General features: G+C 47.3%; 1 protein-coding gene across 1 annotated transcript in view; it reads left to right on the forward strand.

The window, feature by feature from the left end:
* LOC140460016 (E3 ubiquitin-protein ligase RNF212B-like) overlaps window positions 1-27,230 on the forward strand; it is an 830,347-nt gene that overhangs the window by 78,014 nt on the left and 725,103 nt on the right. The gene's annotated exons all lie outside the window — the stretch shown is intronic.

The following is a 27,230-nucleotide window of genomic DNA, read 5'->3' on the forward strand; positions in this document are numbered from 1 at the left end:
CGCAGGAACACACACATGCAATCACACAGACACAGTTACAAAGACACACACGCAGGCACACACACACATGCAATCACATGGACACAATTACACAGACACACACACGCAGGTACACACACACATGCAATCACATGGACACAATTACACAGACACACACACACAGCACACACACACATGCAATCACATGGACACAATTACACAGACACACGCAGGAACACACACACACATGCAATCACATGGACACAATTACACAGACACACACACGCAGGTACACACACACATGCAATCACATGGACACAATTACACAGACACACACACACAGCACACACACACATGCAATCACATGGACACAATTACACAGACACACGCAGGAACACACACACACATGCAATCACACAGACACAATTCCACAGGCACACACGCAGGAACACACACACATGCAATCACACAGACACAATTACACAGACACACACGCAGGAACACACACACACATGCAATCACACGGACACAGTTACACAGACACACGCAGGAACACGCACACGCATGCAATCACACGGACACAATTACACAGACACACACGCAGGAACACACACATGCAATCACACAGACACAATTACACAGACACACACACAAGAACACACACACACATGCAATCACATGGACACAATTACACAGACACACACACGCAGGTACACACACACATGCAATCACACGGACACAATTACAAAGACACACACACACAGGAGCACACACACACACATGCAATCACACGGACACAATTACACAGACACACACGCAGGAACACACACACATGCAATCACACAGACACAATTACACAGACACACGCAGGAACACACACACATGCAATCACACAGACACAATTCCACAGGCACACACGCAGGAACACACACACATGCAATCACACAGACACAATTACACAGACACACACGCAGGAACACACACACACATGCAATCACACGGACACAGTTACACAGACACACGCAGGAACACGCACACGCATGCAATCACACGGACACAATTACACAGACACACACGCAGGAACACACACATGCAATCACACAGACACAGTTACAAAGACACACACGCAGGCACACACACACATGCAATCACATGGACACAATTACACAGACACACACACGCAGGTACACACACACATGCAATCACATGGACACAATTACACAGACACACACACACAGCACACACACACATGCAATCACATGGACACAATTACACAGACACACGCAGGAACACACACACACATGCAATCACATGGACACAATTCCACAGACACACACACACAGCACACACACACATGCAATCACATGGACACAATTACACAGACACACACACACAGCACACACACACATGCAATCACACGGACACAATTCCACAGACACACACACAGGCACACACACACACGCAATCACACGGACACAATTACACAGACACACACACACAGAAACACACACGCGCAATCACACGGACACAATTATACAGACACACACGCAGGCACACACACACACATGCAATCACACAGACGCAATTACACAGACACACACGCAGGCACACACACACATGCAATCACACAGACACAATTACACAGACACACACACAGGAACACACACACACATGCAATCTCACAGACACAATTACACAGACACACACGCAGGAACACACACACACATGCAATCACACAGACACAATTACACAGACACACACGCAGGAACACACACACATGCAATCACACAGACACAATTACACAGACACACACGCAGGAACACACACACATATGCAATCACAAGGACACAATTACACAGGCACACGCAGGAACACACACACATGCAATCACACAGACACAATTACACAGACACACACGCAGGAACACACACACACATGCAATCACACGGTCACAATTACACAGACACGCACGCAGGAACACACACGCATGCAATCAGACAGACACAATTACACAGATACACACACAGCAACACACACACAAGCAATCACATGGACACAATTACACAGACACACGCGCAGGCACACACACACACGCGCAATCACACAGACACAATTACACAGATACACACACAGGAACACACACACAAGCAATCACACGGATACAATTACACAGACACGCACACACACACATGCAATCGCACGGTCACAATTACACAGATACACGCAGGCACACACATGCAATCACACGGACAGAATTACACAGACACACACGCAGGCACACACACACATGCAATCACACAGACACAATTACACAGACACGCACGCAGGCACACACACACATGCAATCAGACAGACACAATTACACAGATACACACACAGGAACACACACACACGCGCAATCACACAGACACAATTACACAGATACACAGGAACACACACAAGCAATCACACAGACACAATTACACAGACACACGCAGGCACACACACACATATGCAATCACACAGACACAATTACACAGACACGCACGCAGGCACACACACACATGCAATCAGACAGACACAATTACACAGATACACACACAGGAACACACACACATGCAATCACACAGACACAATTACACAGATACACACACAGGAACACACACACAAGCAATCACACAGACACAATTACACAGACACACGCAGGCACACACATGCAATCACACGGACACAATTACACAGACACACACACAGGAACACACACACATGCAATCACACAGACACAATTACACAGACACACGCAGGCACACACATGCAATCACACGGACACAATTACACAGACACACACGCACGCACACACACTCACATGCAATCACATGGACACAATTACACAGACACACATGCAGGAACACACACACATGCAATCACATGGACACAATTCCACAGACAGACACGCAGGAACACACACACATGCAATCACATGGACACAATTCCACAGACACACACGCAGGAACACACACACATGCAATCACATGGACACAATTACACAGACACACACGCAGGAACACACACACACATGCAATCACATGGTCACAATTACACAGACACACGCAGGCACACACACACATGCAATCACATGGACACAATTCCACAGACACACAGGCAGGAACACACACACACATGCAATCACACGGACACAATTACACAGTCACACACGCAGGCACTCACATACATGCAATCACATGGACACAATTCCACAGGCAGGAACACACACACACATGCAATCACACGGACACAATTACACAGACACACACGCAGGCACACACACACACATGCAATCACAGACACTATTACACAGACACACACGCAGGCACACACACACACATGCAATCACAGACACAATTACACAGACACACACGTAGGAACACACACACATGCAATCACACGGACACAATTACAAAGACACACGCAGGAACACACACACATGCAATCACATGGACACAATTACACAGACACACACGCAGGTACACACACACATGCAATCACATGGACACAATTACACAGACACAGACGCAGGAACACACACACACATGCAATCACATGGACACAATTCCACAGACACACACACACAGCACACACACACATGCAATCACATGGACACAATTACACAGACACACACGCAGGCACACACACACATGCAATCACATGGACACAATTACACAGACACACACGCAGGTACACACACACATGCAATCACATGGACACAATTACACAGACACACACACATGCAATCACATGGACACAATTACACAGACACACGCAGGAACACACACACACATGCAATCACATGGACACAATTCCACAGACACACACACACAGCACACACACACATGCAATCACATGGACACAATTACACAGACACACGCAGGAACACACACACACATGCAATCACATGGACACAATTCCACAGACACACACACACAGCACACACACACATGCAATCACATGGACACAATTCCACAGACACACACACACAGCACACACACACATGCAATCACACGGACACAATTCCACAGACACACACACAGACACACACACACACACACAATCACACGGACACAATTACACTGACACACACACAGAAACACACACGCGCAATCACACGGACACAATTATACAGACACACACGCAGGCACACACACACACATGCAATCACACAGACGCAATTACACCCACACACACGCAGGAACACACACACATGCAATCACACAGACACTTTTCCACAGACACACACGCAGGCACACACACACATGCAATCACACAGACACAATTCCACAGGCACACACACACACGCAATCACACGGACACAATTACACAGACACACACACAGAAACACACACGCGCAATCACACGGACACAATTATACAGACACACGCAGGCACACACACACACATGCAATCACACAGACACAATTACACAGACACACACGCAGGAACACACACACACATGCAATCACATGGTCACAATTACACAGACACACACAGGCACACACACACATGCAATCACATGGACACAATTCCACAGACACACAGGCAGGAACACACACACACATGCAATCACACGGACACAATTACACAGTCACACACGCAGGCACACACACACATGCAATCACATGGACACAATTACACAGACACACACGCAGGAACACACACACACATGCAATCACACGGACACAATTACACAGACACACACGCAGGCACACACACACATGCAATCACACAGACACAATTCCACAGGCACACACACACACGCAATCACACGGACACAATTACACAGACACACACACAGAAACACACACGCGCAATCACACGGACACAATTATACAGACACACACGCAGGCACACACACACACATGCAATCACACAGACACAATTACACAGACACACACGCAGGAACACACACACACATGCAAGCACATGGTCACAATTACACAGACACACACACACATGCAATCACATGGACACAATTCCACAGACACACAGGCAGGAACACACCTACACATGCAATCACACGGACACAATTACACAGTCACACACGCAGGCACACACACACATGCAATCACATGGACATAATTACACAGACACACACGCAGGCACACACACACACATGCAATCACAGACACTATTACACAGACACACACGCAGGCACACACACACATGCAATCACACGGACACAATTACAAAGACACACACGCAGGAACACACACACATGCAATCACATGGACACAATTACACAGACACACACGCAGGTACACACACACATGCAATCACATGGACACAATTACACAGACACACACGCAGGAACACACACACACATGCAATCACATGGACACAATTCCACAGACACACACACACATGCAATCACATGGACACAATTACACAGACACACACGCAGGCACACACACACATGCAATCACATGGACACAATTACACAGACACACACGCAGGTACACACACACATGCAATCACATGGACACAATTACACAGACACACACACACAGCACACACACACATGCAATCACATGGACACAATTACACAGACACACGCAGGAACACACACACACATGCAATCACATGGACACAATTCCACAGACACACACACACAGCACACACACACATGCAATCACATGGACACAATTACACAGACACACACACATGCAATCACACGGACACAATTCCACAGACACACACACAGGCACACACACACACACAATCACACGGACACAATTACACTGACACACACACAGAAACACACACGCGCAATCACACGGACACAATTATACAGACACACACGCAGGCACACACACACACATGCAATCACACAGACACTTTTCCGCAGGCACACACACACATGCAATCACACAGACACAATTCCACAGGCACACACACACACGCAATCACACGGACACAATTACACAGACACACACACAGAAACACACACGCGCAATCACACGGACACAATTATACAGACACACACGCAGGCACACACACACACATGCAATCACACAGACGCAATTACACAGACACACACGCAGGAACACACACACATGCAATCACAGACACTATTACACAGACACACACGCAGGCACACACACACACATGCAATCACAGACACAATTACACAGACACACACGTAGGAACACACACACACATGCAATCACAGACACAATTACACAGACACACACGTAGGAACACACACACAAGCAATCACACGGACACAATTACACAGACACACGCAGGAACACACACACATGCAATCACATGGACACAATTCCACAGACACACACACACAGCACACACACACATGCAATCACACGGACACAATTCCACAGACACACACACAGGCACACACACAGACACAATCACACGGACACAATTACACTGACACACACACAGAAACACACACGCGCAATCACACGGACACAATTATACAGACACACACGCAGGCACACACACACACATGCAATCACATGGACACAATTCCACAGACACACAGGCAGGAACACACACACACATGCAATCACACGGACACAATTACACAGTCACACACGCAGGCACACACACACACATGCAATCACATGGACACAATTCCACAGACACACAGGCAGGAACACACACACACATGCAATCACACGGACACAATTACACAGTCACACACGCAGGCACACACACACATGCAATCACATGGACACAATTCCACAGGCACACAGGCAGGAACACACACACACATGCAATCACAGACACTATTACACAGACACACACGCAGGCACACACACACACATGCAATCACAGACACAATTACACAGACACACACGTAGGAACACACACACATGCAATCACACGGACACAATTACAAAGACACACACGCAGGAACACACACACATGCAATCACATGGACACAATTACACAGACACACACGCAGGTACACACACACATGCAATCACATGGACACAATTACACACACACACACGCAGGAACACACACACACATGCAATCACATGGATACAATTCCACAGACACACAGGCACACACACACATGCAATCACATGGACACAATTACACAGACACACACGCAGGCACACACACACATGCAATCACATGGACACAATTACACAGACACACACGCAGGCATACACACACGCGCAATCACACGGACACAATTATACAGACACACACGCAGGAACACACACACACATGCAATCACATGGACACAATTACACAGACACACACACACAGCACACACACACATGCAATCACATGGACACAATTACACAGACACACGCAGGAACACACACACACATGCAATCACATGGACACAATTCCACAGACACACACACACAGCACACACACACATGCAATCACATGGACACAATTACACAGACACACACACACAGCACACACACACATGCAATCACACGGACACAATTCCACAGACACACACACAGGCACACACACACACGCAATCACACGGACACAATTACACAGACACACACACACAGAAACACACACGCGCAATCACACGGACACAATTATACAGACACACACGCAGGCACACACACACACATGCAATCACACGGACACAATTACACAGACACACGCAGGAACACACACACACATGCAATCACACAGACGCAATTACACAGACACACACGCAGGCACACACACACATGCAATCACACAGACACAATTACACAGACACACACAGAAGAACACACACACACATGCAATCACACGGACACAATTACAAAGACACACACACAGGAACACACACACACATGCAATCACACGGACACAATTCCACAGACACACACGCAGGAACACACACACACATGCAATCACACAGACACAATTACACAGACACACACGCAGGAACACACACACATGCAATCACACAGACACAATTACACAGACACACACGCAGGAACACACACACACATGCAATCACACGGACACAGTTACACAGACACACACGCAGGAACACACACACACATGCAATCACACGGTCACAATTACACAGACACGCACGCAGGAACACACACGCATGCAATCAGACAGACACAATTACACAGATACACACACAGCAACACACACACAAGCAATCACATGGACACAATTACACAGACACACGCGCAGGCACACACACACACACGCGCAATCACACAGACACAATTACACAGATACACACACAGGAACACACACACAAGCAATCACACGGATACAATTACACAGACACGCACACACACACACATGCAATCGCACGGTCACAATTACACAGACACACGCAGGCACACACATGCAATCACACGGACACAATTACACAGACACACACGCAGGCACACACACACACATGCAATCACACACACAATTACACAGACACGCACGCAGGTACACACACACATGCAATCAGACAGACACAATTACACAGATACACACACAGGAACACACACACGCGCAATCACACAGACACAATTACACAGATACACAGGAACACACACAAGCAATCACACAGACACAATTACACAGACACACGCAGGCACACACACACACATGCAATCAGACAGACACAATTACACAGATACACACACAGGAACACACACACATTCAATCACACAGACACAATTACACAGATACACACACAGGAACACACACACAAGCAATCACACAGACACAATTACACAGACACACGCAGGCACACACATGCAATCACACGGACACAATTACACAGACACACATGCAGGCACACACACACATGCAATCACATGGACAGAATTCCACAGACACACACGCAGGCACACACACACATGCAATCACACGGACACAATTACACAGACACACACACAGAAACACACAGACACAATTACACAAACACACACACAGGCACACACATACATGCAATCACATGAACACAATTACACAGACACACACGCAGGCACACACACACATGCAATCGCACGGTCACAATTACACAGACACACGCAGGCACACACATGCAATCACACGGACACAATTACACAGACACACACGCAGGCACACACACACATGCAATCACACAGACACAATTACACAGACACACACGCAGGAACACACACACACATGCAATCACATGGTCACAATTACACAGACACACGCAGGCACACACACACATGCAATCACATGGACACAATTCCACAGACACACAGGCAGGAACACACACACACATGCAATCACACGGACACAATTACACAGTCACACACGCAGGCACTCACATACATGCAATCACATGGACACAATTCCACAGGCAGGAACACACACACACATGCAATCACACGGACACAATTACACAGACACACACGCAGGCACACACACACACATGCAATCACAGACACTATTACACAGACACACACGCAGGCACACACACACACATGCAATCACAGACACAATTACACAGACACACACGTAGGAACACACACACATGCAATCACACGGACACAATTACAAAGACACACACGCAGGAACACACACACATGCAATCACATGGACACAATTACACAGACACACACGCAGGTACACACACACATGCAATCACATGGACACAATTACACAGACACACACGCAGGAATACACACACACACATGCAATCACATGGACACAATTCCACAGACACACACACACAGCACACACACACATGCAATCACATGGACACAATTACACAGACACACACGCAGGCACACACACACATGCAATCACATGGACACAATTACACAGACACACACGCAGGTACACACACACATGCAATCACATGGACACAATTACACAGACACACACACATGCAATCACATGGACACAATTACACAGACACACGCAGGAACACACACACACATGCAATCACATGGACACAATTCCACAGACACACACACACAGCACACACACACATGGAATCACATGGACACAATTACACAGACACACGCAGGAACACACACACACATGCAATCACATGGACACAATTCCACAGACACACAGGCAGGTACTCACACACACATGCAATCACACGGACACAATTACACAGTCACACACGCAGGCACACACACACATGCAATCACATGGACACAATTCCACAGGCACACAGGCAGGAACACACACACACATGCAATCACACGGACACAATTACACAGACACACACGCAGGCACACACACACACATGCAATCACAGACAGTATTACACAGACACACACGCAGGCACACACACACACATGCAATCACACAGACGCAATTACACAGACACACACGCAGGAACACACACACATGCAATCACACAGACACTTTTCCACAGACACACACGCAGGCACACACACACATGCAATCACACAGACACAATTCCACAGGCACACACACACACGCAATCACACGGACACAATTACACAGACACACACACAGAAACACACACGCGCAATCACACGGACACAATTATACAGACACACACGCAGGCACACACACACACATGCAATCACACAGACACAATTACACAGACACACACGCAGGAACACACACACACATGCAATCACATGGTCACAATTACACAGACACACACAGGCACACACACACATGCAATCACATGGACACAATTCCACAGACACACAGGCAGGAACACACACACACATGCAATCACACGGACACAATTACACAGTCACACACGCAGGCACACACACACATGCAATCACATGGACACAATTACACAGACACACACGCAGGAACACACACACACATGCAATCACACGGACACAATTACACAGACACACACGCAGGCACACACACACATGCAATCACACAGACACAATTCCACAGGCACACACACACACGCAATCACACGGACACAATTACACAGACACACACACAGAAACACACACACACATGCAATCACATGGTCACAATTACACAGACACACACAGGCACACACACACATGCAATCACATGGACACAATTCCACAGACACACAGGCAGGAACACACACACACATGCAATCACACGGACACAATTACACAGTCACACACGCAGGCACACACACACATGCAATCACATGGACACAATTACACAGACACACACGCAGGAACACACACACACATGCAATCACACGGACACAATTACACAGACACACACGCAGGCACACACACACATGCAATCACACAGACACAATTCCACAGGCACACACACACACGCAATCACACGGACACAATTACACAGACACACACACAGAAACACACACGCGCAATCACACGGACACAATTATACAGACACACACGCAGGCACACACACACACATGCAATCACACAGACACAATTACACAGACACACACGCAGGAACACACACACACATGCAATCACATGGTCACAATTACACAGACACACACAGGCACACACACACATGCAATCACATGGACACAATTACACAGACACACACACATGCAATCACATGGACACAATTACACAGACACACGCAGGAACACACACACACATGCAATCACATGGACACAATTCCACAGACACACACACACAGCACACACACACATGCAATCACATGGAAACAATTACACAGACACACGCAGGAACACACACACACATGCAATCACATGGACACAATTCCACAGACACACACACACAGCACACACACACATGCAATCACATGGACACAATTCCACAGACACACACACACAGCACACACACACATGCAATCACACGGACACAATTCCACAGACACACACACAGGCACACACACACACACAATCACACGGACACAATTACACTGACACACACACAGAAACACACACGCGCAATCACACGGACACAATTATACAGACACACACGCAGGCACACACACACATGCAATCACACAGACGCAATTACACAGACACACACGCAGGAACACACACACATGCAATCACACAGACACTTTTCCACAGACACACACGCAGGCACACACACACATGCAATCACACAGACACAATTCCACAGGCACACACACACACGCAATTCACACGGACACAATTACACAGACACACACACAGAAACACACACGCGCAATCACACGGACACAATTATACAGACACACACGCAGGCACACACACACACATGCAATCACACAGACACAATTACACACACACACACGCAGGAACACACACACACATGCAATCACATGGTCACAATTACACAGACACACACAGGCACACACACACATGCAATCACACGGACACAATTCCACAGACACACAGGCAGGAACACACACACACATGCAATCACACGGACACAATTACACAGTCACACACGCAGGCACACACACACACATGCAATCACATGGACACAATTACACAGACACACACGCAGGAACACACACACACATGCAATCACACGGACACAATTACACAGACACACACGCAGGCACACACACACATGCAATCACACAGACACAATTCCACAGGCACACACACACACGCAATCACACGGACACAATTACACAGACACACACACAGAAACACACACGCGCAATCACACGGACACAATTATACAGACACACACGCAGGCACACACACACACATGCAATCACACAGACACAATTACACAGACACACACGCAGGAACACACACACACATGCAATCACATGGTCACAATTACACAGACACACACACACATGCAATCACATGGACACAATTCCACAGACACACAGGCAGGAACACACACACACATGCAATCACACGGACACAATTACACAGTCACACACGCAGGCACACACACACATGCAATCACATGGACATAATTACACAGACACACACGCAGGCACACACACACACATGCAATCACAGACACTATTACACAGACACACACGCAGGCACACACACACACATGCAATCACAGACACAATTACACAGACACACACGTAGGAACACACACACATGCAATCACACGGACACAATTACAAAGACACACACGCAGGAACACACACACATGCAATCACATGGACACAATTACACAGACACACACGCAGGTACACACACACATGCAATCACATGGACACAATTACACAGACACACACGCAGGAACACACACACACATGCAATCACATGGACACAATTCCACAGACACACACACACATGCAATCACATGGACACAACTACACAGACACACACGCAGGCACACACACACATGCAATCACATGGACACAATTACACAGACACACACGCAGGTACACACACACATGCAATCACATGGACACAATTACACAGACACACACACACAGCACACACACACATGCAATCACATGGACACAATTACACAGACACACGCAGGAACACACACACACATGCAATCACATGGACACAATTCCACAGACACACACACACAGCACACACACACATGCAATCACATGGACACAATTACACAGACACACACACAGGCACACACACACACACAATCACACGGACAAAATTACACTGACACACACACAGAAACACACACGCGCAATCACACGGACACAATTATACAGACACACACGCAGGCACACACACACACATGCAATCACACAGACACTTTTCCACAGACACACACGCAGGCACACACACACATGCAATCACACAGACACAATTCCACAGGCACACACACACACGCAATCACACGGACACAATTACACAGACACACACACAGAAACACACACGCGCAATCACACGGACACAATTATACAGACACACACGCAGGCACACACACACACATGCAATCACACAGACACAATTACACAGACACACACGCAGGAACACACACACATGCAATCACAGACACTATTACACAGACACACACGCAGGCACACACACACACATGCAATCACAGACACAATTACACAGACACACACGTAGGAACACACACACAAGCAATCACACGGACACAATTACACAGACACACACGTAGGAACACACACACAAGAAATCACACGGACACAATTACACAGACACACGCAGGAACACACACACATGCAATCACATGGACACAATTCCACAGACACACACACACAGCACACACACACATGCAATCACACGGACACAATTCCACAGACACACACACAGGCACACACACAGACACAATCACACGGACACAATTACACTGACACACACACAGAAACACACACGCGCAATCACACGGACACAATTATACAGACACACGCAGACACACACACACACATGCAATCACACAGACGCAATTACACAGACACACACGCAGGAACACACACACATGCAATCACACAGACACTTTTCCACAGACACACACGCAGGCACACACACACATGCAATCACACAGACACAATTCCACAGGCACACACACACACGCAATCACACGGACACAATTACACAGACACACACACAGAAACACACACGCGCAATCACACGGACACAATTATACAGACACACACGCAGGCACACACACACACATGCAATCACACAGACACTTTTCCACAGACACACACGCAGGCACACACACACATGCAATCACACAGACACAATTCCACAGGCACACACACACACGCAATCACACGGACACAATTACACAGACACACACACAGAAACACACACGCGCAATCACACGGACACAATTATACAGACACACACGCAGGCACACACACACACATGCAATCACACAGACGCAATTACACAGACACACACGCAGGAACACACACACATGCAATCACAGACACTATTACACAGACACACACGCAGGCACACACACACACATGCAATCACAGACACAATTACACAGACACACACGTAGGAACACACACACAAGCAATCACACGGACACAATTACACAGACACACACGTAGGAACACACACACAAGAAATCACACGGACACAATTACACAGACACACGCAGGAACACACACACATGCAATCACATGGACACAATTCCACAGACACACACACACAGCACACACACACATGCAATCACACGGACACAATTCCACAGACACACACACAGGCACACACACAGACACAATCACACGGACACAATTACACTGACACACACACAGAAACACACACGCGCAATCACACGGACACAATTATACAGACACACGCAGACACACACACACACATGCAATCACACAGACGCAATTACACAGACACACACGCAGGAACACACACACATGCAATCACACAGACACTTTTCCACAGACACACACGCAGGCACACACACACATGCAATCACACAGACACAATTCCACAGGCACACACACACACGCAATCACACGGACACAATTACACAGACACACACACAGAAACACACACGCGCAATCACACGGACACAATTATACAGACACACACGCAGGCACACACACACACATGCAATCACACAGACACAATTACACAGACACACACGCAGGAACACACACACACATGCAATCACATGGTCACAATTACACAGACACACACAGGCACACACACACATGCAATCACATGGACACAATTCCACAGACACACAGGCAGGTACACACACACACATGCAATCACACGGACACAATTACACAGTCACACACGCAGGCACACACACACATGCAATCACATGGACACAATTCCACAGACACACACGCAGGCACACACACACACATGCAATCACAGACACTATTACACAGACACACACGTAGGAACACACACACATGCAATCACACGGACACAATTACACAGACACACACGTAGGAACACACACACATGCAATCACACGGACACAATTACAAAGACACACACGCAGGAACACACACACATGCAATCACATGGACACAATTACACAGACACACACGCAGGTACACACACACATGCAATCACATGGACACAATTACACACACACACACGCAGGAACACACACACACATGCAATCACATGGACACAATTCCACAGACACACACACACAGCACACACACACATGCAATCACATGGACACAATTACACAGACACACACGCAGGCACACACACACATGCAATCACATGGACACAATTACACAGACACACACACACAGCACACACACACATGCAATCACATGGACACAATTACACAGACACACGCAGGAACACACACACACATGCAATCACATGGACACAATTCCACAGACACACACACACAGCACACACACACATGCAATCACACGGACACAATTCCACAGACACACACACAGGCACACACACACACGCAATCACACGGACACAATTACACAGACACACACACAGAAACACACACGCGCAATCACACGGACACAATTATACAGACACACACGCAGGCACACACACACACATGCAATCACACAGACGCAATTACACAGACACACACGCAGGAACACACACACATGCAATCACACGGACACAATTACACTGACACACACACAGAAACACACACGCGCAATCACACGGACACAATTATACAAACACACACGCAGGCACACACACACACATGCAATCACACAGACGCAATTACACAGACACACACGCAGGAACACACACACATGCAATCACACAGACGCAATTACACAGACACACGCAGGAACACACACACATGCAATCACATGGACACAATTCCACAGACACACACACACAGCACACACACACATGCAATCACACGGACACAATTCCACAGACACACACACAGGCACACACACAGACACAATCACACGGACACAATTACACTGACACACACACAGAAACACACACGCGCAATCACACGGACACAATTATACAGACACACGCAGACACACACACACACATGCAATCACACAGACGCAATTACACAGACACACACGCAGGAACACACACACATGCAATCACACAGACACTTTTCCACAGACACACACGCAGGCACACACACACATGCAATCACACAGACACAATTCCACAGGCACACACACACACGCAATCACACGGACACAATTACACAGACACACACACAGAAACACACACGCGCAATCACACGGACACAATTATACAGACACACACGCAGGCACACACACACACATGCAATCACACAGACACTTTTCCACAGACACACACGCAGGCACACACACACATGCAATCACACAGACACAATTCCACAGGCACACACACACACGCAATCACACGGACACAATTACACAGACACACACACAGAAACACACACGCGCAATCACACGGACACAATTATACAGACACACACGCAGGCACACACACACACATGCAATCACACAGACGCAATTACACAGACACACACGCAGGAACACACACACATGCAATCACAGACACTATTACACAGACACACACGCAGGCACACACACACACATGCAATCACAGACACAATTACACAGACACACACGTAGGAACACACACACAAGCAATCACACGGACACAATTACACAGACACACACGTAGGAACACACACACAAGAAATCACACGGACACAATTACACAGACACACGCAGGAACACACACACATGCAATCACATGGACACAATTCCACAGACACACACACACAGCACACACACACATGCAATCACACGGACACAATTCCACAGACACACACACAGGCACACACACAGACACAATCACACGGACACAATTACACTGACACACACACAGAAACACACACGCGCAATCACACGGACACAATTATACAGACACACGCAGACACACACACACACATGCAATCACACAGACGCAATTACACAGACACACACGCAGGAACACACACACATGCAATCACACAGACACTTTTCCACAGACACACACGCAGGCACACACACACATGCAATCACACAGACACAATTCCACAGGCACACACACACACGCAATCACACGGACACAATTACACAGACACACACACAGAAACACACACGCGCAATCACACGGACACAATTATACAGACACACACGCAGGCACACACACACACATGCAATCACACAGACACAATTACACAGACACACACGCAGGAACACACACACACATGCAATCACATGGTCACAATTACACAGACACACACAGGCACACACACACATGCAATCACATGGACACAATTCCACAGACACACAGGCAGGTACACACACACACATGCAATCACACGGACACAATTACACAGTCACACACGCAGGCACACACACACATGCAATCACATGGACACAATTCCACAGACACACACGCAGGCACACACACACACATGCAATCACAGACACTATTACACAGACACACACGTAGGAACACACACACATGCAATCACACGGACACAATTACACAGACACACACGTAGGAACACACACACATGCAATCACACGGACACAATTACAAAGACACACACGCAGGAACACACACACATGCAATCACATGGACACAATTACACAGACACACACGCAGGTACACACACACATGCAATCACATGGACACAATTACACACACACACACGCAGGAACACACACACACATGCAATCACATGGACACAATTCCACAGACACACACACACAGCACACACACACATGCAATCACATGGACACAATTACACAGACACACACGCAGGCACACACACACATGCAATCACATGGACACAATTACACAGACACACACACACAGCACACACACACATGCAATCACATGGACACAATTACACAGACACACGCAGGAACACACACACACATGCAATCACATGGACACAATTCCACAGACACACACACACAGCACACACACACATGCAATCACACGGACACAATTCCACAGACACACACACAGGCACACACACACACGCAATCACACGGACACAATTACACAGACACACACACAGAAACACACACGCGCAATCACACGGACACAATTATACAGACACACACGCAGGCACACACACACACATGCAATCACACAGACGCAATTACACAGACACACACGCAGGAACACACACACATGCAATCACACGGACACAATTACACTGACACACACACAGAAACACACACGCGCAATCACACGGACACAATTATACAAACACACACGCAGGCACACACACACACATGCAATCACACAGACGCAATTACACAGACACACACGCAGGAACACACACACATGCAATCACACAGACGCAATTACACAGACACACGCAGGAACACACACACATGCAATCACATGGACACAATTCCACAGACACACACACACAGCACACACACACATGCAATCACACGGACACAATTCCACAGACACACACACAGGCACACACACAGACACAATCACACGGACACAATTACACTGACACACACACAGAAACACACACGCGCAATCACACGGACACAATTATACAGACACACGCAGACACACACACACACATGCAATCACACAGACGCAATTACACAGACACACACGCAGGAACACACACACATGCAATCACACATACACTTTTCCACAGACACACACGCAGGCACACAGACACATGCAATCACACAGACACAATTCCACAGGCACACACACACACGCAATCACACGGACACAATTACACAGACACACACACAGAAACACACACGCGCAATCACACGGACACAATTATACAGACACACACGCAGGCACACACACACACACGCAATCACATGGTCACAATTACACAGACACACACAGGCACACACACACATGCAATCACATGGACACAATTCCACAGACACACAGGCAGGTACACACACACACATGCAATCACACGGACACAATTACACAGTCACACACGCAGGCACACACACACATGCAATCACATGGACACAATTCCACAGGCACACAGGCAGGAACACACACACACATGCAATCACACGGACACAATTACACAGACACACACGCAGGCACACACACACACATGCAATCACAGACACTATTACACAGACACACACGTAGGAACACACACACATGCAATCACACGGACACAATTACACAGACACACACGTAGGAACACACACACATGCAATCACACGGACACAATTACAAAGACACACACGCAGGAACACACACACATGCAATCACATGGACACAATTACACAGACACACACGCAGGTACACACACACATGCAATCACATGGACACAATTACACACACACACACGCAGGAACACACACACACATGCAATCACATGGACACAATTCCACAGACACACACACACAGCACACACACACATGCAATCACATGGACACAATTACACAGACACACACACGCAGGCACACACACACATGCAATCACATGGACACAATTACACAGACACACACACACAGCACACACACACATGCAATCACATGGACACAATTACACAGACACACGCAGGAACACACACACACATGCAATCACATGGACACAATTCCACAGACACACACACACAGCACACACACACATGCAATCACACGGACACAATTCCACAGACACACACACAGGCACACACACACACGCAATCACACGGACACAATTACACAGACACACACGCAGGCACACACACACACATGCAATCACACAGACGCAATTACACAGACACACACGCAGGAACACACACACATGCAATCACACGGACACAATTACACTGACACACACACAGAAACACACACGCGCAATCACACGGACACAATTATACAAACACACACGCAGGCACACACACACACATGCAATCACACAGACACAATTACACAGACACACACGCAGGCACACACACACATGCAATCACACAGACGCAATTACACAGACACACACGCAGGCACACACACACATGCAATCACAGACACAATTACACAGACACACACGTAGGAACACACACACATGCAATCACACGGACACAATTACAAAGACACACACGCAGGAACACACACATGCAATCACATGGACACAATTACACAGACACACACGCAGGTACACACACACATGCAATCACATGGACACAATTACACAGACACACACGCAGGTACACACACACATGCAATCACAAGGACACAATTCCACAGACAAACACACACAGCACACACACACATGCAATCACATGGACACAATTACGCAGACACACGCAGGAACACACACACACATGCAATCACATGGACACAATTCCACAGACAAACACACACAGCACACACACACATGCAATCACATGGACACAATTACACAGACACACACACACAGCACACACACACATGCAATCACACGGACACAATTCCACAGACACACACACACACACACAATCACACGGACACAATTACACTGACACACACACAGAAACACACACGCGCAATCACACGGACACAATTATACAGACACACACGCAGGCACACACACACACATGCAATCACACAGACGCAATTACACAGACACACACGCAGGAACACACACACATGCAATCACACAGACACTTTTCCACAGACACACACGCAGGCACCCACACACATGCAATCACACAGACACAATTCCACAGGCACACACACACACGCAATCACACGGACACAATTACACAGACACACACACAGAAACACACACGTGCAATCACACGGACACAATTACACAGACACACACGCAGGCACACACACACATGCAATCACACAGACGCAATTACACAGACACACACGCAGGAACACACACACATGCAATCACAGACACTATTACACAGACACACACGCAGGCACACACACACACATGCAATCACAGACACAATTACACAGACACACACGTAGGAACACACACACGTAGGAATACACACACATGAAATCACACGGACACAATTACAAAGACACACACGCAGGAACACACACATGCAATCACATGGACACAATTACACAGACACACACGCAGGTACACACACACATGCAATTACATGGACACAATTACACAGACACACACGCAGGAACACACACACATATGCAATCACATGGACACAATTCCACAGACACACACACACAGCACACACACACATGCAATCACATGGACACAATTACACAGACACACACACGCAGGCACACACACACATGCAATCACACAGACACAATTCCACAGGCACACACACACATGCAATCACACAGACACAATTACACAGACACACACACAAGAACACACACACACATGCAATCACACGGTCACAATTACAAAGACACACACGCAGTAACACACACACATGCAATCACACGGTCACAATTACAAAGACACACACGCAGTAACACACACACATGCAATCACACGGACACAATTACAAAGATACACCACGCAGGCACACACACACATGCAATCACATGGACACAATTACACAGACACACACGCAGGAACACACACACACATGCAATCACACAGATACAATTACACAGACACACACGCAGGAACACACACACATGCAATCACATGGACACAATTCCACAGACACACACGCAGGAACACACACACATGCAATCACATGGACACAATTCCACAGACACACAGGGACACACACACGTGCAATCACACGGACACAATTACACAGACACACACGCAGGCACACACACACACATGCAATCACACAGACACAATTACATAGACACACACGCAGGAACACCCACACGCATGCAATCACACAGACACAATTACACAGACACACACGCAGGAACACACACACACATGCAATCACACAGATACAATTACACAGACACACACGCAGGAACACACACACATGCAATCACATGGACACAATTCCACAGACACACACGCAGGAACACACACACATGCAATCACATGGACACAATTCCACAGACACACAGGGACACACACACATGCAATCACACGGACACAATTACACAGACACACACGCAGGCACACACACACACATGCAATCACACGGACACAATTACACAGACACACACGCAGGAACACACACACACATGCAATCACACGGACACAACTCCACAGACACACACGCAGGCACACACACACATGCAATCACATGGACACAATTACACAGACACACACAAAGGAATACACACACACACATGCAAACACACGGACACAATTACACAGACACACACGCAGGCACACACACATATATGCAATCACAAGGACACAATTACACAGATACACCACGCAGGCACACACATTCATGCAATCACATGGACACAATTACACAGATACACACACATGCAATCACATGGACACAATTACACAGACACACACGCAGGAACACACACACACATGCAATCGCACGGTCACAATTACACAGACACACGCAGGCACATACATGCAATCACGGACACAATTACACAGACACACACGCAGGCACACACACACATGCAATCACACAGACACAATTACACAGACACACATGCAGGAACACACACACATGCAATCACACGGACACAATTACAAAGACACACACGCAGGAACACACACACACATGCAATCACATGGACACAATTCCACAGACACACAGGCACACACACACATGCAATCACATGGACACAATTACACAGACACACACACAGCACACACACACATGCAATCACATGGACACAATAACACAGACGCACACGCAGGCACACACACACATGCAATCACATGGACACAATTCCACAGACACACACACACAGCACACACACACATGCAATCACATGGACACAATTACACAGACACACACGCAGGCACAAACACACACATGCAATCACACTGATACAATTACACAGACACACACAGAAACACACACACATGCAATCACATGGCCACACTTACTCAGACACACACGCAGGCACACACACACATGCAATCACACAGACGCAATTACACAGACACACACGCAGGAACACACACACATGCAATCACACAGACACTTTTCCACAGACACACACGCAGGCACACACACACATGCAATCACACAGACACAATTACACAGACACACACAGGCACACACACACATGCAATCATACTGATACAATTACACAGACACACACAGAAACACACACACATGCAATCACATGGCCACACTTACTCAGACACACACGCAGGCACACACACACATGCAATCACACCGACGCTATTACACAGACACACACGCAGGAACACACACACATGCAATCACACAGACACTTTTCCACAGACACACACGCAGGCACACACACACATGCAATCACACAGACACAATTACACAGACACACACAGGCACGCACACACATGCAATCGCACGGTCACAATTACACAGACACACGCAGGCACACACATGCAATCACACGGACACAATTACACAGGCACACACAGGCACACACACACATGCAATCACACACACACAATTACACAGACACACACAGGCACACACACACATGCAATCACACAGACACAATTACACAGACACACACACAAGAACACACACACACATGCAATCACACGGTCACAATTACAAAGACACACACGCAGTAACACACACACATGCAATCACACGGACACAATTACAAAGACACACACACACAGGAACACACACACACATGCAATCACACGGACACAATTACACAGACACACGCAGGAACACACACACACATGCAATCACACACACACAATTACACAGACACACACGCAGGAACACACACACATGCAATCACACAGACACAATTACACAGACACACACGCAGGAACACACACACAAATGAAATCAAACGGACACAATTACACAGACACACGCAGGAACACACACACATGCAATCACACAGACACAATTACACAGACACACACGCAGGAACACACACACATGCAATCACACAGACACAATTACACAGACACACACGCAGGAACACACACACACATGCAATCACACGGACACAGTTACACAGACACACGCAGGAACACACACACACATGCAATCACACGGTCACAATTACATAGACACGCACGCAGGAACACACACACATGCAATCAGACAGACACAATTACACAGATACACACACAGCAACACACACAGAAACAATCACATGGACACAATTAAACAGACACACACGCAGGCACACACACGCGCAATCACACAGGCACAATTACACAGATACACACACAGGAACACACACACAAGCAATCACACGGACACAATTACACAGACACACACACAGGAACACACACATGCAATCGCACGGTCACAATTACACAGATACACGCAGGCACACACATGCAATCACACGGACACAATTACACAGACACACACGCAGGCACACACACACACATGCAATCACACAGACACAATTACACAGACACGCACGCAGGAACACACACACATGCAATCAGACAGACACAATTACACAGATACACACACAGCAAAACACACACAAGCAATCACATGGACACAATTAAACAGACACACACGCAGGCACACACACACACGCGCAATCACACAGACACAATTACACAGACACACACACAGGAACACACACACAAGCAATCACACGGACACAATTACACAGACACACACACAGGAACACACACACATGCAATCACACAGACGCAATTACACAGACACACACGCAGGAACACACACACATGCAATCACACAGACACTTTTCCACAGACACACTCGCAGGCACACACACACATGCAATCACACAGACACAATTACACAGACACACACAGGCACACACACACATGCAATCACACAGACACAATTACATAGACACACACACAAGAACACACACACACATGCAATCACATGGTCACAATTACAAAGACACACACGCAGTAACACACACACATGCAATCACACGGACACAATTACACAGACACACACGCAGGAACACACACACACATGTAATCACACACACACAATTACACAGACACACACAAGCGGGAACACACACACATGCAATCACACAGACACAATTACACAGACACACACACAGGAACACACACACACATGCAATCACTCGGACACAATTACACAGACACACGCAGGCACACACATGCAATCACACAGACACAATTACACAGACACACACGCAGGCACACACACACACACGCGCAATCACACAGACACAATTACACAGACACACACGCAGGAACACACACACACATGCAATCACACGGACACAGTTACACAGACACACGCAGGAACACACACACACATGCAATCACACGGTGACAATTACACAGACACGCACGCAGGAACACACACACATGCAATCAGACAGACACAATTACACAGATACACACACAGCAACACACACACAAACAATCACATGGACACAATTAAACAGACACACACACAGGAACACACACACATGCAATCGCACGGTCACAATTACACAGATACACGCAGGCACACACATGCAATCACACGGACACAATTACACAGACACACACGCAGGCACACACACACACATGCAATCACACAGACACAATTACACAGACACGCACGCAGGAACACACACACATGCAATCAGACAGACACAATTACACAGATACACACGCAGCAACACACACGCAAGCAATCACATGGACACAATTAAACAGACACACGCAGGCACACACACACACGCGCAATCACACAGACACAATTACACAGATACACACACAGGAACACACACACAAGCAATCACACGGACACAATTACACAGACACACACGCAGGAACACACACACATGCAATCACACAGACACAATTACACTGACACACGCAGGCACACACATGCAATCACACGGACACAATTACACAGACACACACGCAGGAACACACATACATGCAATCACATGGACACAATTCCACAGACACACAGGCACACACACACATGCAATCACACGGACACAATTACACAGACACACACGCAGGAACACACACACACATGCAATCACATGGACACAATTCCACAGACACACACACAGGCACACACACACATGCAATCACATAGACACTTTTCCACAGACACACAAGCAGGCACACACACACATGCAATCACACAGACACAATTACACAGACACACACACAGGAACACACACACACATGCAATCACACGGACACAACTCCACAGACACACACGCAGGCACACACACACATGCAATCACATGGACACAATTCCACAGACACACAGGGACACACACACATGCAATCACACGGACACAATTACACAGACACACACGCACGCACACACACACACATGCAATCACACAGACACAATTACATAGACACACACGCAGGAACACACACACACATGCAATCACACGGACACAATTACACAGACACACACGCAGGAACACACACATACATGCAATCACACGGACACAACTCCACAGACACAC

The sequence above is a fragment of the Chiloscyllium punctatum genome, chromosome 36 (genome assembly GCF_047496795.1).
Source record: "Chiloscyllium punctatum isolate Juve2018m chromosome 36, sChiPun1.3, whole genome shotgun sequence".
Classification (NCBI taxonomy): Eukaryota; Metazoa; Chordata; class Chondrichthyes; order Orectolobiformes; family Hemiscylliidae; genus Chiloscyllium; species Chiloscyllium punctatum.